Here is a 22,410-nt window from a genome sequence, read left to right as displayed (position 1 = left end):
ACGCAGTCCATTTATAACTTAAAATTAATCCTGAAGGCAAAAACTTCTACAGAGACAAATTGAGAAAACTTACCATTAGCGAAATGCCAAACTAGAATGATTGGCTTTAGATTATGATCCAAATATCAGTAAGGCACAGTTGTGTTACAGGAGAGGGAAAGAGGTTTGCCAGTCAATACCTGCCATTGGAAAAAGCTAGTTCAGGTATTTGATGATTCAATTATTAAATAAGTTAACTGGCTTTTCAATTAATATAAAAAGCATATTGCCAAGAGACAGGGGTGAAAAAATATATATGCATACTTATACATACATACCCGGGATGTAAATACTATTATTAGTAGAAGCAATTTTTAAATTTATTTTAAAATATTAGAAAACTAGGGGAGACTTCAGAATTTCAACCAAAGAATTCCAACGTTGTTAAAAAAAATTGTCCCATCAGAGAAAGATGGCAGAATAGAAGTCTACACCGTTTGTTCCCACTGCTGGGACACCAAATTTTAACAATTGTCTGCACACAGAAAAGCACCATCACAAGAACAAAAAATCAGGTGAGGGGGAACAATAACGGCATCTGTTTTTAACTTCATATGATGGAAACAGGCATTGAGGAGGTCAGGAGAGACAGTCTTGAATCACTGACGCCACTCCTTTCCTGTCCTCCCCGGTGGTCATGCAGCACAGAGAGATAATTTGTACATTCTAGGGAGAGAGAGCACAGCAACTGAAGGACTTTACATTGAGCACAGCACTATCCTGTCACAGCAGAGAATAAAGCTGTGTTGGGCTCAGCCAGTGCCCTTGCAAAGCGAGCATTTGGACCAGGTCTAGCCAGAAGGAAATTGCCCAACCCAGGAGTCAGCAATTGAGTTTCTTGGCAAGCTTCGCCACTGTGGACCAAAGTGCTCTTGGGTCATAGGTAAACTTGAATCCTACCCCTAGTCCTTGCCTAAAACACAAGGACTTCAATTCTTAGACAATACCTCATGCTAGGCTGGGCTTAGAGCCAGTGAGCTTGTCTGGCAAGGTTAAGGGAGGGCTCGCATCATTCCTTCCCTAACCCCAAGCAGTGCAGCTCAGAGCAACAAAAGTAACTCCTTCCTTCTGCTTAAAGAGAGGAGAGTGTAGATTATAGAATACTCTGTCTCGCTTCTTGGATACCAGCTCAGCCACGGTAGAATAGTGCATAGGGCAGAGTCATGATGCCCCCATTCCAGGCATTAACTCCCAGATGACATTTCTAGACACAACCTGGGCCAAAAGGAAACCTACTGCTTCGAGGGGAAGAACCCAGTTCTGGCAGCTTTTATCACCTGCTGACTAAAGAGCTCTTGGACCCTGAATAGACATCAGTGATACCTAGGGAGTACACCCTGGGCCTTGTGCTCTGAGATATTCTGGAGACCTAGCACATTCCCAGCTATGATGGCTACAGTGAAAGACCCCTTCTGTTTGAGAAAAGTCAGGGGAAAGATGGGACTTTTCTTGCATCCTAGGTACCAGCTTGGCCACAGTGGATTAGAGCAACAAGCAGGCTCATGGGTTTTTTGACTCCAGGCCTAGGCTCTTGGTCAGCATTTCTGACTTACCTTGGGACAGAAGGGAGCCCATTGTCCTAAAGGGTGAGTCCCAGGCCTGGCAGCATTCATCACAAGCTGCCAGAGGAGCCCCTGAGCTCTAAGCAAACATTAGGGGTGGCCTGATAGAACCCCCTGTGGATTGTTGGTGATGATGGTCACAGAAAAAGGCTCCTTTGCCTACGGAAAGGGGAGGAAAGAGTGGGAGGGCCTTTGTATTGTGATTTGAGTGCCAGCTTAGCTGCAGTAGCATAAAACATCAGGTAAATTGCAATTTTTTGATCCAATTCCTGACTCTCAGATAGAAAATCTGGACATGCTTGAGGCCTGGGAGAATTTGCCACCATGATAGGAAGGACCTTGGGCAAAATCCAGCCCAGTGCTGTGTGTGCCTTAGGTCTGATCCAGCACAGTCTCACTGGTGGTGGCCACAGGGGTGATTGCATGCATACCCAAAGTTCCAGGTGGCTCAGCCCAGAGACGAAGAGACTCTAAATGTTTGTGAGAAAGTAAAGTAAAAGAACAAGAGTCTCTGCTTGATAATCCAGAGAATTGTTCCAGATTTTGTGCAGTACCTCTATGAATCTGCAAAAAACCAGAGTGTTATTGGTCTTAGATTCCAAGTCCCTATGAGTACCTAGATAGCCTTCCAAAGAAGGACTGGAAAAACAAGCCCAGACTGTGAAGACTACAATAAATACCTAATTCTTCAATGCTCAGACGCTGAAGAACATATACAAACATTAACACCATCCAGAGAAACATGATCTCACCAAATGAACTAAATACAGCATGAGGGACAAATTCTAGAGAAACAGAGATATATAACCTTTATGACAGAGAATTAAAAATAGCTGATTTGAGAAAACTCAAAGTAACTCAAGATAACACAGAGAAGGAATACAGAATCCTATCTGATAAATTTAATAAAGAGATTAAAATAATTGAAAAGAATCAAGAAGAAATTATGGAGATGAAAAATGCAACTGACGTAACTGAAATACTGAAGAATGCATCAGTCTCTTAATAACAGAATTGATCAAGAAGAAGAAAGGATTAGTGAGCTTGAAGGCAGACTACTTGAAAATGCACAGCCAGAAGAGACAAAAGAAACAAAAACAATGAAGCATGCCTACAAGATTTAGAAAATAGCCTCAAAAGGGCACATCTAAGAGTTATTGGCCTTCAAGAGGAGGTAGAGAAAGGGATAGGGGTGGAAAGTTTATTCAAAGGGATTTCAGAGAAATTCTCAAATCTAGATAAAATATCAATATTCAAGTACAAGAAGGTTATAGAACACTGAGTAGATTTAAGCCAAAGAAGAATACCTCAAGGCATTTAGTAATCAAACTACCAAAGGTCAAGGATAAAGAAAGGATCCTAAAAGCAGCAAAGAAAAGAAACAAATAACATACAGTGGAGCACCAATACTCCATTATTGCTGAAAAGTCTGATGGCAGACTTTTCAATAAAACCTTACAAGCCAGGACAAAGTAGCATGATGTTTTTAAAGTGCTGAAAGAAAAAGAAAAATGTACCCTAGAATTGTGTACCCTTTAAGAATGAAGGAGAAATAAAGACCTTCTCAAACAAACAAAAGCTATGGGATTTCATCAACACCAGACATGTCATGCAAAGAAATGCTAAAGAGAGTTCTTTAATCTGAAAGAAAAGGAAGTTAAAGAATAAGAAACAATGATCTGAAGATACAAAACTCACTGGTAATAGTAAGGTCACAGAAAAACACAGAATAATATACTACTAATTGTGGTGTGTAAAATTCTTTTGACTCGAGTAGAAAGACTAAATGGTGAACCAATCGAAAGTAATAATTGTAACAACTTTTCAAGACATAGACAGTATGAGACATAAATAGAAACAACAAAAGGTTAAAAAGCAGTGGGATGTAGTTAAAGTGTAGAGTTTTTATTAGTTTTCTTTTTGCGTGCTTGCTTGCTTATTTACTCAATCAGTGTTAAATTGTCATCAGTTTAAAATAATGAGATATTAGATAGTTTTGCAAACTTCCTGGTAATCTCAAATAAAAAAACATACAATGGATACACACACACAAAGAAGGAAATTAAAGCATACCACCAGAGAAAATCACCTTCACTAATAGAAACACAGGAATGAAGGAAAGAGGGAAGAGGAAACCACAAAACAATCAGAAAACAAATAACAAAATGGCAAGATTAAGTCCCTACTTCTCAATAATAACATTGAATGTGAATGAAATAAACTCTCCAGCAAAATACATGGAGTGGCTGAAGGGATGAAAAAGCAAAACCTAATGATATGTTGCCTACAAGGAACACACATCACTTATAAAGATACACATAGACTGGAAATAAAGGCATAGAAAAATATTCATTTCCAATGGAAACTAAAAAAGAGCAGGACTAGCTATATTTATATCTGTCAAAATAGATTTCAAGACAAAAATTGTAGGAAGAGACAAACAAGGTCATTATATGATAATAAAGGGGTCAATTCAGCAACAGAATATAATGAATGTAAATATATATGCACTCAATACTGTATCCCCCAGACATATAAAGCAAATAGTATTAGAGCTAAAAAGGGAGATAGACCTAATACAATAGTAGCTGGAGACTTCGACATCCCACTTTCAGCATTTGACATATTTTCTAGACAGAAAATTAACAAAGAAACATTGAACTTAATCTTAACCATAATAAAATGTCTGCCAGCAAAGAAAAAGCCTAGGAACTGATGGCTTCATAGCTGAATTTTTATGAACATTTATAAAACAATTAATATCAATCCCACTCTGACTATTCCAAAAAATAGAGGAGGAGGGAAACTCATTCAATGAGGTCAGTATTACCCTTATACTGAAGTCAAAGACACATCAAAAAAAGAAAAGGCCGATATTTATAGGCGAATATCCTGATGAATGTTGATGCAAAAATCCTCAACAAAATACTAGCAGACTAAATTCAACAATACATGAAAAAGATCATTCATCATGACCAAGTGGGATTTATCTCAGGGATGTAAGGATGGCTCAACAAATGCAAATCAATCAATGTGATACATTGTATCAAAAGAATGAAAGATACAAACCATATGATCATTTCAGTTGATGCTGAAAAAGCATTTGATAAAATTTTACATCCCTTTGTGATAAAAACCATCAGAACATTGTGTATAGAAAAAACATACCTCTACATAATAAAAGTCACATATGACAGACCCATAGTATCATGCTGAATGGGGAAACACTAAAAGCCTTTTCTCTAAGATCTGGAAAAAGACAAGGATGCCCCCTTTCACCACTGTTGTTCAACATAGTACTGGTAGTCTTAGCTGGAGCAATCAGACAAGAGAAAGAAATAAAGGGAATCCAAAATGGAAAGGAAGAATTCAGATTCTCCTTGTTCACAGATGATATAATCTTATATTTGAAAAAACCTAAAGACTCCACATGAAAACCATTAGAACTGATAAACAAATTCAATGAAGTTGCAACATACAACATCAACCTACGAAAACCAATAGCATTTCTTTATTTCAACAGTGAACAGCCTGAAAAAAGAAATCAAGAAAGTAATCCTGCTTATAATAACTGCAAATAAAATTAAATAACTGGGAGCTAACTCAACCAAAGAAATGAAAGATCTCTATAGTAAAAACTATAAAATGCTGATGATAGAGATTGAAGACACAAAAAAATGGAAATATATTCCATGTTCATAGATTGGAAGAATCAATATTGTTAAAATGTCGATACTACCAAAAGCAGTATATAGATTCAATGCAATCCCTATCAAAATTCCAAAGACATTCTTCACAGAAAAGGAAAAAAAAAAAAATCATAGAGTTTATATGGAATTACAAACGACCCAGAATAGCCAAAGCTACCCTGAGCAAGAAGAACAAAACTGGATGAATCACATTACCTGACTTCAGATTATACCACTGAGCTATAGTAGCCCAAACTGCATGGCACTGGCATAAAAACAGACACATAGGCCAATGGAACAGAATAGAGAACCCTGAAGCACATCCACACACCTACAGTAAACTCATTTTCAACAAAGATGCCAAGAACATACATTGGGGAAAACGCAGTCTCTTCTATAAATGGTGCTGGGAAAACTGGATATCCATATGCAGAAGAATTAAACTTCATCTCTCTCTCTCACCTTATACAAAAATCAAATTAAAATTCATAAAAGACTTACATCTCAGACCTCAGACTATGAAACTACTACAATAAAACACTGGAGAGGACCTACAGACCCTCTGAAGGGAGTGGACTGCTCCTGCAGGACCCAGGAGACACCCCAAATACTGTGAGTGCCCCAACCACAGAAGTGGGAAAGGGAGACCCTCCTCTTCCAAGCACACACCCCTACTAGAGAAGCTGAAGGTCTGTTTGCCAGAGAAGCTCCCAATTTTACCTGGAGCCGAGTCAAGTTAGAGAGCTGAGCCAAGTGAAATACAGGAGGCAGCAGGGAGGCTCTGGGAGCTTGCTGAATCCCTAGTCAGTCCATTCCTTCCTGGCACCAACAGGGATCCATCAGGAGAGAGGCCAGAGGGGCAGAGGGCAAAAATCCTGGGTTTAGATACTGATGGGACATAACACTGAATAACTTTAATGCTAAGGCATAATCCTTGTCACACATTAAGAAATATACATGTATGTGTGTGTTTTCATTTATTCAAGTCATAACTACCACTTGTTGAATGTTTTTCATTGCCCTAGTCAATATGAACAACGTTAAGACATGCCTACCACACAGTATGTTTGAAGTGGACAGACTTTAAAGTCACCTTCATTATCTCTATCTCCTTATTTAATCTCCTCCCCTTGCGTGTGGAGAGGAGCTGTGACTTGCTTTTAACCACCAGATTATGGCAATAATGATGGGATGTCACTCCCTTCACATTGCAATATGAAGGACTCCATATTGCTGGTAGACTTCACTTGCTTTGAAGACTTTTTCCTTTTTTGGCTTTGAGGAAGTGAACTGCAATGTTAGTAGGCTTATATGGCAATAAGCTGTGGAAAAGTCGCTGAGAGCAGTCTCTAGCCAACAACCAGCAAGAAACTGTGGTCCTCAGTTTAATGGCCACAAGGAAATAAATTCTGGCAATGGCATGAGTGAGCTGGAAGTGGGGATTTTCTTCAGTTTGGCCTCCAGATGAGAACCCGGCCTGGCAGAGAACCTAACGAATTTGTGTACAGACTCCTGATTACAGAAACTGTGAGATCATAAATATGTGTTGTTATAAGCCACTAAACTTGTGGTAATTTTATGTTGAATAGAAAACTAAAATAATGTATTAGGTAATTTTCAGGTTTTGTTTGTTTTGATTTTTTTTTTTTTTCCCTCCACCAAGTTAGTTACCAGGGTCCTGGTCAAACCTCCGCTTTAGAGACCTAGGATAAGTCAATTACAGTGTTGAAACAGAAATCATAAAAAATGCTCAGAGGAAATATTTTCTTTAATCTCTTAAAAGGGTGTGGAACTTACATCCAGACTGTATCTTCTTCCTGAAGACCTTGTTTGTCCTCATTCTCCTTTGCTAGAGAATAAAGACTTTCAAATGGGAAGGAGTGAACAAAATTTTCTACAGAAGCATTTAGCCCCAGGTCTCCTTTGACTTTTTCATGCCTTTGAGAATGATCTTGACTTGACCTTTGACTCTATGTTACTACTTCACTGACTTTCTGCAAGATCCCAAGGACAGGCACAACTGAAAAAAATGCCCATGTAAGAAAGTATAAGAATATACACCTCTTATTTCACTCAGATTTCTCATAAATTTTTAAAATCTCAATATCATCTCAGATAACTGACCACAACCAACAAAAATATTTACTTTGGTCAAGAAAGATAGAAGATTTCAGCAACTGTTCTAAATTATACATGGAAAACAAGAAGAAATAATTCTAGCCTATAAAACTGGGCTGAATTATTGGCATTCCCATGGATCTGTGGTAGAATATGCCAAACAATTTTGGGAAAAATGTTAGTGTTTCATTTTTTGACCAGCATAGTTTCTTCTATAATTTTATGCTATATTATTGAATTTGTTTTGCTATTTGTTTTTTAATCTTTATCAAAAGATGAGTTATATATAATAAAAGGTCCTCACATTAAAAGTACAGTTCTTGTATTATTTTAGCAAATGTATACAGTTGTATATCCATCACAATAATCAAGATATGAAATATTTCATCACCTCCTAAAGTTCCCTCATAGTTCTTTTAGTAAGTCCTCCCTATCAGTCAAATACCAGTCTGTCTGCTGTCTGTAACTACAGATTAACTTTGCCTGTTCTCATATGTTATATAAATAAAATTGTACAGTATATCATTTTTTCAGAAAAATGTTTTCAAAATTTATCTGTTATTACACTGCACTTTTATTGCTGATTAGTATTCTTTTGTTTTGTTATGTCACACTATTTATTTGTTTTGTTATATCACACTGTTCAGGTGTATTACTGGCTCCAGCTATGGTAATAAACTTGCTGTGAGCATTTACATAAAAGTCTTTATTTAGATACATGTTTTTACTTCTATTTGGTACATACCTAGGAGTGGAACTGCAAGGTCAAAGCTAAGAGGATGGTTAATTTTATTAAAAACTACCAAACTATTTTGTAAAATGGTTGCATCATACATACAAGTCTTTATCTAGATACATGTTTCATTTCTATTTGGTACATACCTAGGAGTGGAACTGCAAGGTCAAAGCTAAAAATGTGGTTACTTTTATAAGAAACTGTCAAATTATTTTGTAAAATGGTTGTGTCATTCTATATTCTCACTAGCAATGTATGACAATTACACTTCTTATTTGTCAACACTTGGTAGTAGTCAGTCTTTAATTTTGCCATGCTAGTGGCTATATAGTGGCATCTTATTATAGTTTTAATTTGCATTTCATTGACAATTAATGATGCTGAGAATCTTTCTATGTGCTTATTGACCACACATGTATTTCTTTTCCTTTCTTTTCTTTTCTTTTCTTTTCCCTTTGTTTTCTTTCCTTTCCTTTCCTTTTCTTCTCTTCTCTTTTCTTTTTTCTTTTCTTTTCTTTTTCTTTCTTTTCTTCTTTTCTTTTCCTTTTCTTTTCTTTTCTTTCTATTTTTGAGACAGAGTCTTACTCTGTCACCCAGGCTGGAGCATAATGGGACAATCTCAGCTCACTGCACCCACCACCCACACCTCACTCAAGCGATCCTCCCACCTCAGTTTCCCTAGTAGGTGAGACTGCAGGTACGTGCCACCAGTCCCAGCTAATTTTGTTTGTTTGTGTTTTTCTTGGTATTTTTTGTAGAGATGGGGTCTCACCATGTTGCCCAGGCTATTCTCAAACTCCTGAGCTCAAATGATCCACCCACCTCGGCCTCTCAAAGTCCCAGGATTACAGGTGTGATCCTGGCCATACATGTATTTTTTTTACTGTGAAGCACCCTTTAAATTATTCTGTACATTTTAAATTGTCTTCTAATTATTAAAAAGTTGTGCATTTTATATACAAGTCGTTTGTCAGATTGTGGTATTAAGAGTATTTTCTCCTTGGCTTTTTTTAATGATGTGTTCTAAAGAGCACAAGTTCTTATTTTTAATGAAGTACAATTTATCAAGTTTGTACAGTTAATTTTGTTTCCTAAGATATATTTGCATATTCCAAAATTATTAATATTTCATTATGTTTCCTTCTAGAAATTTTTATTGATCTTTTGTCCTGTGTTTCTTATTAGCAATTTTAGTATTCAAAGATCTACAATAAGCATTTACCAAAGATTGTTTATTCATAGTCAAATAATGGTGATTTGACTAGATGATTAACCTATATTTATGAATAAATTCAATCTTTTCCATTCTAACATATAACAGAAAACTACTTCGTGAATTTCTAATAATTATTTTACTTTTAAATGGTGCTTTCTATTGTAATCTATACTCAATCTATACTCAAGTAACTTACATCATCATAAAATTTCTAAGAAAACAGTCCTCAAATAAAGCTGCATTATAACCAGCTTCATTTATTGGTGAATGAAACTAAGCCTAGTGAGTATTCTGTACCTCAATCTAATTTAAAGTTCTAGAAAGCTCTTTTAATGCCATATATGATAAATACGTTGCAAAATCTATTGTTCTTAATAGAAAAGAACAAAATTGTAAATTATAATCCAATAATGAGTTATATAATTCTTCATTAATCAATTATGTTAGTATATTTTTGTTGACAACAACAGCCATCCATATTTTATTTGGCATGAGAAGGGGAGGAGATTAGTTACAAAAGCTTCAAAACATATGTTCATTTCCTACCTATCTGAAAATATAGAAAACATATATTCCTGATGGTTGAGAAGACATGCTGAAATTTTTGCTCAGGCACTTAGCAAAGGTCTTGGATGTCACATTTATTTGACAATTACCATATATAGAATATACATTATTGTTCAATCGTATCTTCATTCATGTTTTCTCATTTTAAAACAATCCTGTGAGATCAGTGCTTACTACATATTTGTTAAGTCAAGTAATTCTAGAGAACAATTTTAATACATTTTGTCAGTAGATAATATTTTGATATTTATGTATAATAACAAAGAGAACACAAAGCAAAAGAAAGGTCTCTATAAAATGGTATTAATCAGGTTGAATAGGCAGCATAATATGTATATCTATTGATATCCATTAAAATTGAATTGATAATTCCACTAGCCCATGGAAGTGAAGTCCTATAATATTCTTAAAAAGTATAATGACTAAATTCATTGCTTTTTATTCATACTTATATTTAATTTTGCTACATGGAAATGCCTTTAAATTTGTCATCAAGTTTTCTTTGATATTTATTTCAAATAATTTATAAATATAAATAATAGCAGTTTTCCTCAAAATAACTTTTTATATCACAGATTTTCATTTATTGTTATGTAAAGGCATGGTGTCTTCAACGTTTACATTTGAGAATATAAAATTACAAAATTTAACTACATACAGCCTCGTTGTGAGTAACCCTGGCCCCTGAGTCTCACAATCTCTTCTATTATCATTTCGATTTTATTCTACTGAATCTAAAAACTCTGCATTATGTCTCAAGGTGCTCTTATTAGGAAGGTAAATGTGTAAATATTATTTTTCCCACAATACATATGAAAAAGATGTTCAGCAAAATAAAATGACTTATTCCAAGGCATAGGGTTCAGTCCATATGAGAACTGGTATTTAGTGTTATTTCTGCATTAGCTAACCTATCTCTTCTCTCATTCTCCATGACCAAATAAAACTATCATAATATTAATGACAGATTCCTGATATATATGAGAGGTCATATTTCAGGTGAAGCAACCACTTTTAGCTCTTATTTGGTTTTATATTCCAAATTATTCTATTTTCTTTTTCAAGGTTGAATACTAGCCAGAAATTTTATACATTGTCTTTTTCATTTTTGTATCTACTATGCTAAAACAAAATTGAATGAAGAGTAAGTATCCACTAAATATTTGTTGAATAAATGCATTATTTACCAAGTAAAAGGAAACATCGTAATCTTCTCTTCTACTAGTCGTAACACCTCCCTTTTTACCCATCAGGTTGTCCCCAGTCTATTCCTCTAATGATTATGTACTTTCTTCCATACACGTCAGAGCCTTTTTCCCCTCAAGATGTTGAAAGGGAACTGGTGGCATAAATAAATTTTCATGGAAAAAATTAATCAAATTGAATATAACATTGAAGTTTATTACTAAAATAATTTCACTACATTTATAGGCATGTTTCAATTAAAAGTGAAATATCTTATTAATATAGGAAATTTTAACACAATTCCTGGCTAAGTAGGCATTTAATACATTTTATTCACTTCTTATTCTTCTTGTCTTCCATTTAGAATAATTCTGTTATATAATCCATAGTATCCATTTATAACTTTTATTTCTATTATTATAATTTTTACAATTGTTCTCATATGGTTCAATATTCAAATTGTGGCATCCCTGAAAAAGTTAAATTTTCTTTAAAATTCTGTGCATTGAATGTCAATTTTCCCCCAGTATTTATTATATACACCATACCATTATTCATTCAATTTCAAAATAATTTTCATTCTTTAAGTTAAATAGCAAACAAATAATAAACTGTGAAACCAAAGTCAACTTGAATGTTATGCTTAGGGCCATTTCTTTCTGTATTTTTTTTTCTTTTAATCTATAGTGGGCAGTTCAAAGGCTAATAGTATATTGGAAAAATTCTGAATTTGAAGGACATGTCAACATTAATATATATGTGAAGAAGTAAATAGATTTCCAGTCATCAGGATAATGAATGAACACACACACACACACACACACACTCGCTCACTCACTATCTTTCTCTGTCTCTCTCTAGCCAGCCTTAGGAGGACTGACATCATGAAATGATTTATAATTTTTCTGTAGCCTTTGGCTACCTTTCCCATTGGCCTTTCCTTGTGATGATGTCAATAGTACTTATAGCAGTATCTAAAAAGAGAAGTATGTTTGGTAAGCATCTGTTGATGGTAATGTCATAATGACATAACTATAAGATGTTCAACACCACAGAAACAAAGATTAAACTATATCAGTCCATATTCATTCTTAACGTATTGAATTAATGGGTTCATTATCAAAGGTTAAACGTCTGCCATCAGCAGGCTTAAGAATGATCTATTGTCTGCCCAAACCTTAGAATATAGTTTGCAAAATTCTGGCCTATAAAGTTTCACAAAGTTCTTAAGTTCTGTTCTGGCTTATAGTCCTATCTTGATGCCCCAGAGGCTACAGCATAACCAGAACTCAATCTATTGGTAGAAAAACTGGGAGAGGGAAGTAATGATTAGTCTGTATCTTAGTTTGCCCTCTTCAAACTTTCTTTTTACTATCTTATGCATTGTTATTATGCATTTTTTCATGGTCATACCATGCTGAAAATACTTAAATTGAATAAATGAAAACCAACATATAAAGAAACTGGGATAGATACATAGCTTTTTTCAAGAGAGACTGGAAAAACAACCTCTAACAAGATACCACCATTTATTAGTACTCTGAAAATGTAAATAATAGTATTTCAGTTTTCCAAAACTAAATAAATTTTCAGAGATTCTGTACTCCTGAGATCGCCAAAATAAGAATGCTTTATTTCCTAATTTTCCAGAGACCTAATAAGTGCAATGACCCAGTAATATATTTTATCTTTCATTTGTGCCATTAAAATCAAATTGGTTTAAAATATTTTCCAATTATTTGCTATTTATAAAAATAAAAATTCTATATGTATTACATTTGTGTTTTGTGACCTTGCTAAGTTATTACTTTCATTAGTTACTTTGTGGATTCTCCCCTCTTTTTTTTAAGATCATGTCATCTAAAACTGGAAATAATTTCTGTCCTTTCCTTCCTTTTCTCCCTTCCCTTCCCTTCCCTTCCCTTCCCTTCCCTTCCCTTCCCTTCCCTTCCCTTCCCTTCCCTTCCCTTCCCTTCCCTTCCCTTCCCTTCCCTTCCCTCCCCTCCCCTTCCCTCCCCTCCCCTCCCCTCCCCTCCCCTTCCCTTCCCTTCCCTTCATTCCTCTCTCTGTCTCTCTTTCTTTCTCTCTCTCTTCCTCTTCCTCTATTTTTTGGCTTCATTGTAATAATTAGGAACGCTAGCGTAACATTAATTGAAATGAGAAATACTGTATTTTTTTCCTTATTCCTGATTTTAGGAGATCAAAACTTCGCTGTTAAGTATAATATTAGCTTTAGGGTTTGTGTAGAAACACCTTATCAGATTGAAAACTTCATCAGATTGAATAAATTTCCTTTTATTTCATGATTTACTGAGAAGTTTTAATTGTGAATGAATTTTGAATTAAAATGAAATTCTTGTTTTAATATGTTTTAATGGATGTCGCATTAAAATGCTTTTCTGCATCTACTGAAATAGCTTACTTTATTCTATTAATATGGTGTGTTTAGTAGAATTCTAATGTGGCTCCCAAATGCCCTAGCCTCTGGTATATATACGCCTTCTACTAATTATTCAATTAAATGCTAATGTTAGGGTTGCTGTAAAGGGATTCTGTAGATGTAATTAAGATACCAAATCAACTGACCTTAAAACAGGGAAATTATCTGGGTGGGCCTGACCAAATCAAATAAGCCCTTTAAATCTGAGAGAGAAGTTGGAATTATTCAAAGAGTGATTAGGATTTGACAAAAGTTCTCAGTGCTGGTGTGGAAGAGGTGGAGGTCTTGTAATAAGGAACCTGGGCAGTCCCCAGCTACTAAAACCAGTCTATGGCTGCTAGCTAGCAAGGAAAGGGGACTGTAAGAAATTATATTTTGCTAACAATCTTAGTAAACTTGGAAATGTTTTTTTTTTTTTTTTTTTTCTGAATCTCCAGATGAGAACTCAGTCTGGTGAAAGCCTTGATTTTTGACTTTGAAGTCTCTAACAGAAAATCCACATAAGCCATGTCTGGGCTGCCAACATACAGAACTGTGAGTTAATACATGGGTAGTTTTAAGTTAGTAGTTTGTTGTAAACGTTTATGAAGCGATGGAAAATTAGTATATATATACTGAATTACACTGATTGGTTTTCTGACATTGAATCAATTTTTTGTTCCCAGAATAAATCTCTCTCAGTCTTGATTTGTTACTTTTTTTTATAAAATATATGTTGTTGGATTAGATCAGCCGTCCCCAACATTTTGGTACCAAGAACTGGTTTCATAGAAGACATTTTTTTTCCATGGCACCGGGCTCGGGAGTTGGAGGTTTTGGGGATGATTGAGGTTAATTACATGTATCATTAGATTCTCATAAGGAGCGCACAACCTAGATCCCTGGCATGCATCATTCACAATAAGGTTCAGGCTCCTATGAGAATCTAATGCCACAGCTGATCTGACAAGAGGCGGGGCTTAGCTTAGCTCCCTCCTGCTCACCTCCTGCTGTGTGGCCTGGTTCCTAGTAGATCAGGGACCAGTACTACTGCGGCCCGGGGGTTGGGGACGCCGAATTAGATTAGCTAGAATTTCTTTCACAATTTTGTGGCAGCACTTACAAGGGATGCTAATTTGCAGTTGTCTTTTCTTCTGATTCTTTTCAGTTTGATCTAAAGGTAATTCTGATCTCATAAAATGAGGTGGAGAGTATTTCCTACTTTTCTGTTTTCTAAAGGAATTTTGTAGGTTTTGCTATTTCTTTGAATGTTGGCAGAGTTCATCAGTGAACATACATGGGTCTAGAATTTTCCTGTGGGAGTGTTTACATGAGAAATTTCGTGTCTTAGTAGAGATAGTGTTATTTGGGTTTTTGTTTCAACTTGAGTCAATTTTAGTAATTATGTTTCAATAATTTTTCCACCTATATTGTCAAACTTCTTTGCATAAAATTGTTCATAATATTATCTTATTATGATTTTAGTATCTCTAGGATTTGATACTGTTGATTCATGCTGTCTGTTAATTTTTTTATTGAGTAGTCTTGGGATTAATCAGTTTTGTGTATATTTTAAGGCATTTCCCATCTCCTTTTTCTCTTCTTTACCTCTCTCCTTTTTTTAACCCTTCCTCTCCTCCTTTTTCTTTTTATTATTATTATTAGTAGTATTATTTTTACCTTTGTTACTTTTTTCTACTTTATTGTTAAGCTGGAACCTTTTGTGATTAATATTAATACCTGTAGGCATAATTTTTGTCTTCAAGAACTACTTTAACTTTATTGCAAAATATATCAAATGTATTTTATATTTTAGTTCTAAACATTTATAATTTCCCTTGCAAATCCTTGGTTAACCTATTGATTACTGAGACTATGTTTCTAAATTTTCCAGTATTAAGTTTTATAGGTATCTCATAATTTTTGGTTTTAATTTAGTTCCCTTATAATCCAAATGATTTCAGTCTTTTAAAAATCATTATGACCTGTTTAATGTCCTAATATATTGTCTACCTTGGTGAATGTATCATATACTTATGAAAAAAATGTATTATCTAGTTGGTTATAGTTTTCCACGAATGTAAATGAATCAAAATGATTATGTTGTTTAAGTTATCTGTATCTGTTATAATTTGGTTGTTGTTATACATTGTTTTATCAACTGGTAAGAGAGAGATTTAAAACCTCATATATTCTTCTGGCCAACATGGTGAAACCCCATCTCTACTAAAATACAAAAAAAAAAAAAAAAATTAGCCAGGCATGGTTAATTAGCCATGACTATAATGCTAGCTACTTGGGAGGTGGAGGCAGGGGAATCGCTTGAACCCAGGAAGCGGAGGTTGCAGTGAGCCAAGATTGTGCCACTGCCCTCCAGTCTGGTGACAGAGCGAGACTCCATCAAAAAAACAAAACAACAACAACAAAAAACTCATATATTCTTTTTTTTTTGTTTTCCAATCAATTGTTCTCAAAAGAAAGAATCTTTCTTTGAGCATACTTAATGTTTAAAATGAAATCTAAACTTTTCTATTATCTTTTTGCATTACATTTACAGTTAATATTTTAACATCAAAGTTAATACTTTACAAATTAAAACAGAGATATGACATACCAACATCTCTGGAATGCAGTAAAAGTAGCATTAAGAGGAAAGTTTGTAAAGCCCTATACACCTACCTCAAAATGTTAGATAAATCTCAAATTAATGATTTAACATCACAGCTAGAGGTACTAGAAAAATAAGAACAAACTCCAAAGCTAGCAGAATAAAAGAAATAAGTAAAATTAGAGCAGAATTGATGAAATTAAGATTCAAAAATTCATAGAAAGAATTAATAAAACCAGGAGTTGACTCTTTGAAAAAATAAAGAAGATCAAAAGACAGCTAGCTAGATTGACAAAGTAAAAAAGAGAGAAAATCCAAATAAGCACAATCATAAGTTAGAAAGGCAACGTTACAATTAATACCATAGAAAGACAAAAAACATCTCCAGAGACTATTATGAACAGTTCTATGCACACCAACTAGAAAATCTAGAAGAAATTGATAAATTCCTGGGGAAAAAAAGCACTCTCCCAATATTTAAGAGGAAGAGATTGAATTCCTGAACAGATCAATATCAAGTACTGAAACTGAATCAGTAATAAAAAACATACCAACCAAAAAAGACCCAGATTCATATCTGAATTCCATCAGACATACAAAGAAGAGCTGGTACCAATTCTACTGCAACTATTCCAAAAAATCAAGGAGAGGGGACTCTTGTATAACTCATTCTACAAATCCATCATCACCCTGAAACCAAAACCTGGCAAAGATAAAACAAAAAAGAAAACTGCAAGCCAATACCTCTGATGAACAGAAATATAAAAATCAGCAAAATATAGCAAATCAAATCCAGCAACACATCAAAAAGTTAATTCACCACAATCGAGTAGGCTTTATTCCTAGGATGCAAGTTTAGTTCAACATATGCAAATCAATAAGTGTGATTTACCACATGAATAGAATTAAAGAATAGAATTAAAAGTAAAAAACATATGATCATCTCAATAGATGCAGAAAAACTGTTCAATAAAATACAACATCTCTTTACGATAAAAAGCCTCAACAGACTAGGCATAAAGGAACATATCTCTATGACAAACCCACAGCCAACATCATACTGAATGAGCAAAATCTAGAAGCACTCCCCTTGATAAAGAATGTCCACTCTTACCACTCCTATTAAACATAGTATTGGAAGTCTTAGCCAGAGCAATAAAGAAAAAGAAAAACATAAAAGACATCCAAATAGGGAAAAAAGTCAAACTATGTCTCTTCACTGATGATATGGTTCTATATCTAGAAAATCCTAAAGACTCTGCTGAAGGGCTCCTGTAACAGATAAACAACTTCAGTAAAAATTTAGGATACAAGATGAATGTATATAAATTGGCAGCATTTCTATATACCAATAATGTTCAAACTGAGAACCAACTCAAGAATGCAATCCCATTTGCAATAGCCGCCGCCCCCGCAAACACATAAGCAAAATACCTATAAATACCTTAACTAGTAGGGAAAAGATCACTATAAGAAGAACTACAGAGCACTGTTGAAAAAATCATAGATGACACAAATAAATAGGAAAACATTACATGATTGTGTATTGGAAGAATCTATACTGTTAAAATAGTCATATTGCCCAAAGCAATCTATAGATTCAATACTATTCCTATTGAACTACCAAATTCATTTTTATAGAATTAGAAAAAAAAATTCTACGAGTTGTATGGAACAACAACAACAACAAAAATCCCAAATAGCCAAAGCATTCCAAAGCAAAAAGAACAAAGCTGGCCGAGTTCAAACTATCCTTTAAGGCAACAGTAACCCAAACAGCACAGGACTGATATAAAAACAGACACATAGATGAATGGAACGGAATAGAGAGCCCAGAAATAAAGCTGCACAAATGTAGCCATCTGATCTTCAATAAATTTAACAAAACTAGGCTATGGGGAAAGGGCTTCCAACTTAATAAATGGTGCTGAGATAGCTGATTAGCCCTATGCAGAAGAATGAAACTGGATGACTTTCTTTTCCCATATCCAAAAATTAACTCACATGGATTTAAGATTTAAATGTAAGACCTCAAAGTATAAGAATCTTAGAAGAAAACCTATGAAACACCATTCTGGATATTGGCCTTGGGAAATAATTTATGACTAAATCCTCAAAAGCAATTGCAACAAAAACAAAATTTGATGAGTGTAACATAATTAAACTAAAGATCTTCTGCCCAGCAAAAGAAACTATCAATAAACTGACATCTTACAGAATGGGTGTCAGAATATTCTCAAACTATGCATCTGACAAGAGTCTAATATCCAGAATCTATAAGAAACTTCAACAATTCAACAAGCAAAAACCAAACAATGTCATTAGCAAGTAGACAAAATATATGAACAGACACTTCTCAAAAGAAGACATACAAGTGGCTAATAAACATGAAAAAATGCTCACCATCACAAATCATCAGAGAAATGCAAATGAAAATCACAATGAAATGCCATTTCCCATCAGTCAGAAAGGTTATTACTAAAATGTCAAAAAACAATAGTTACTGGCAAGGTTGTGAAGAAAAGGGAAGGCTTATACACTATTAGTGGGAATAGAAATCAGTTCAGCCACTGTGGAAAGCAGTTTGGAGACTTCTCAAAGAACTATAGAAGGAACTACCATTTGACCTAGCAATCCCCTTACTTAATACATATTCAAAAGAAAATTAATTATTCTACAAAATAGACACATGCACTCATATGTTCATTGTAGCACTATTCTCAGTACTAAAGTCATTGAATTAACCTAGGTGTCCATCAATATTGAACTGGATGAAGAAAATATGGCCCATGGTATTCAATGCAGCTATGAAAAAGAATGAAATCACATTTTTTGCAGCAACATGGATGAAGCTGGAGGCCATTATCCTAAGTGAGTAATGCAAAAACAGAAAACCAAATACCACATGTTCTTAGTTATAAGTAGGAATCAAACAGTGGGTACTCATAAAGATGACAATTATGGATACTGGGGACTAGTAGAATGGGGAGGGTGGAAGAGGGTAAAGGGTTAAAAAGCTAATGTTGTGTACTGTGTTCATTATCTGAGTGTTGGATCATTTGTATCCCTAACCTCAGTGTCACACAGTATGTCCCTTAATAAACCTGCACATATATCTCTGATTCTAAAATAAAAGTTGAAATTGTAAAAAAAAAAAAGTAGCTGGTTTATCCAATTGTATCAGATGGGAAACTATTCTCATGTCTATGTTCTAAAAATGGACTAACTTAGCTTTAAATTAATTTTTCCTCTTACTTAAAAAAAAAGCATTTGACCAAATCTAAAACTCATTCATGATAAAAACTCATTCATGACTGATATATATATATATAAAATATATATATATATATAAAACAGTCAGAAAACTAGGAATACGGGGTTCTTCCTCAACGTGATGAAGAACCTTTATAAAAGCCTTCTTGATAATGGTGGGAAATTAAATGCTTTTCTTTAAAAATTGGGGACAATTTAAAGATGTCCTTTCTCACCACCTTTTTCAGCATTGTACTGGAAATCCTATTGAATTCAAATAATTAAGAAAAGGAAATAAAAGATATACAGATAGGAGAAAAAGAAGTAAAACTGCCTTTGTATGCAAGTGATATGCTTGTCTTTGTTGAAAATTTCAAGGAATCAAAACCAACAAAACTCTCATGGAACTAATAAGCAAATATAATAAGGATAAAAGATTAATATACAAAAGTCAATTGCTTTCTTATATATTAGCAATAAAGAATTGTGATTTAAAACTAAAAGCATAACACCATTTACATTAGCACTCCCCCAAAATAAAATCTAAGGTACAAATCTAACAAAATGTGTATGAGTTATATAATAGGAAAACTATAAAACCTTGATGTAAAATTCAAAGATCTATGTAATTGAAGAGTAATACATGTTCATGGATATGGAAACTCAATATAGTTAAAATATCAGTTCTTCCCGGCTTGATCTGTAGAGTCAATGCAATGCCAATCAAAATGCCAGCAGTTATTTTGTGACTCTTGACAAAACAGATTCTACAGTTTCTATGGAAAAGTAAAATACCACAAATAGCTAACGCCATACAGAAAAAAGTCAGAGGCCACTCACTAGTCAACTTCAAGACTTACTATAAAGCTACTTTAATCAAAATACAAAAATTAGCTGGGCATGGTGGCATGTGCCTGTGGTCCCAGTTACTCAGGAGATTAGGGTGGAAGCATCCCCACAGCCTGGGAGGTTGAGGCTACAGTAAGCCATGATTGCACTACTCCACTCCACCCAGGGTGACAGATCGAGACTGTCTCAACAAAACAAAACAAAACAAAACAAAGCAAAAACACACACACACACACACACACACACACACACACACACACACGAATATGATACTAGTGAAAGAATAGACGAATGGGTCAATGGAACACATTGGACCCCAGATATATGCCCATGCAAATATGGTCAACTGATCCTTGGCAAAGGAGCAGATGCAATTCAGTAAAGAAAGGATTATCTTTTTAATACATAGTGTTGGAACAAGTAGGCATTCACATGCAAAAAAAATAATGAATTTAGACCCAGACTTTATACCTCTCACAAAAGTTAACTCAAAATGAATCATACACCTAAATGTAAAGAACAAAAGTATAACACTTTTACAAGGTAATATAGGAGAAAATCTAAACGATTTGAGTTTGGTGATGACTCTTCTGATACAGCACCAAAAACATGATTCATGAAATAAAAGATTGATAAGTTGGAATTCATTAAAATTTAAAACTTCTGCTCTGCAAAAGCTAGTGTTAAGGGAGTGAAAATTCAAGACACAGGGAGAAAATATTCGCAAAGCCCGCATCTGATGAAGGACTGAAAAAAAACCAAAACCCAAACCAAAATCAAAAGCACACCCAAAATAAAACCTCTTAAAACTCAAGAATAAGGAAACAACCAAATATAAAAATGGGCAAAAGATGCAAACAAACACCTAATCCAAGTAGACATACAGATGGCAAACAAGGATAAGAACGATACTCAACAGTATAGGTCACTAGGGAATTGCAAATTAAAGCAAAAATGAAATACCACTATGCACCACTTGACATGGATAAAATCAAAAATCCTGTCAACACCAAGTGCTGACAAAGATGTGGAGCAATAGGAACACTCATTCAGTGCTGATGGGAATGCAAAATAGTATAGCCACTTTGGAAGACAGTCTGCTAGTTTCTTACAAGGCTATAAACATAGGCTTACAATGTGATCTGTCAATCATGCTCCTAGATATTTACCCAAATGAATTGAAGATGTATATCCACACAAAAACTTACACAAGAACATTTACAGCAGTATTTATTATTCATAAGTTCCAATTGAAAGCAAGCAAGATTTCCTTCAATAAGTAAATGGATAAACTATGATACATTAGTACATTGGAATGTTATTCAGTAATTTTTAAAGGGCTGAGCTGTATGTGGGAAATCTCTGAATGTTTTACTAAATTTTGCTGTAAACCAAAAACTGCTCTAAAAATAGTCTATTTTAAAAAATGAACTATTGAGCCACCAAAAGATTTTGGGGTACACTAAGTGCATTTTGCTAAATCAAAGAAGTCAGCTGAAAAATCTTTACGTTCTGTATGATTTCAGCTCTATTATACTCTGAAAACCCAAAACTATAAGACAGTAAAAAGATCATTAGTTCCAAAATTTCAGGGGGAAGGAGAAAAGATGAATAAGTGGAGCACTGTGGATTTTTAGGACAGTGAAACTATTGTGTATGATACTATAAATGTAAACATATGATGTTATGCATATGCCAAAATCTGGAGAACTGTATAACACAAAGAGTGAACTCTAATGAAAACTATGGACTTTGGGTAATAATAATTTATCAATATTGGTTCATCAGTTGTGGCACAAGAACCACACTAAAGTGAGACGTTAATAATAAGAGAAACTGTGCACGTGATGGGACAGACAGTATAGGGAACCCAGCACAATTTTTCTCTGAACCTAAATCTGCTCTAAAAGATTAGATCTATTTAAAAAATAATAATAAATAAATTGAAAGGTTAAAAAACAAACTTAATACTTTACTTTAGAAATCAATAATTTACCTCTTAAGCTAATATTTACTTTACATAAATGTAAAAACCTTGCACCTTAATGATTCATTTACTACTTCCATCACCGCCGATAATGTAAATGGTGTGCATACTACGTCTGCATACATTATAAACCCCATAAGATGATCCTATAAATTTTGTTTCAACACACATATGAATTTTAAA

This window comes from Theropithecus gelada, chromosome 4, assembly GCF_003255815.1.
Source record: "Theropithecus gelada isolate Dixy chromosome 4, Tgel_1.0, whole genome shotgun sequence".
Taxonomy (NCBI): domain Eukaryota; kingdom Metazoa; phylum Chordata; class Mammalia; order Primates; family Cercopithecidae; genus Theropithecus; species Theropithecus gelada.
Note: the sequence above shows the minus strand (reverse complement) of the source record.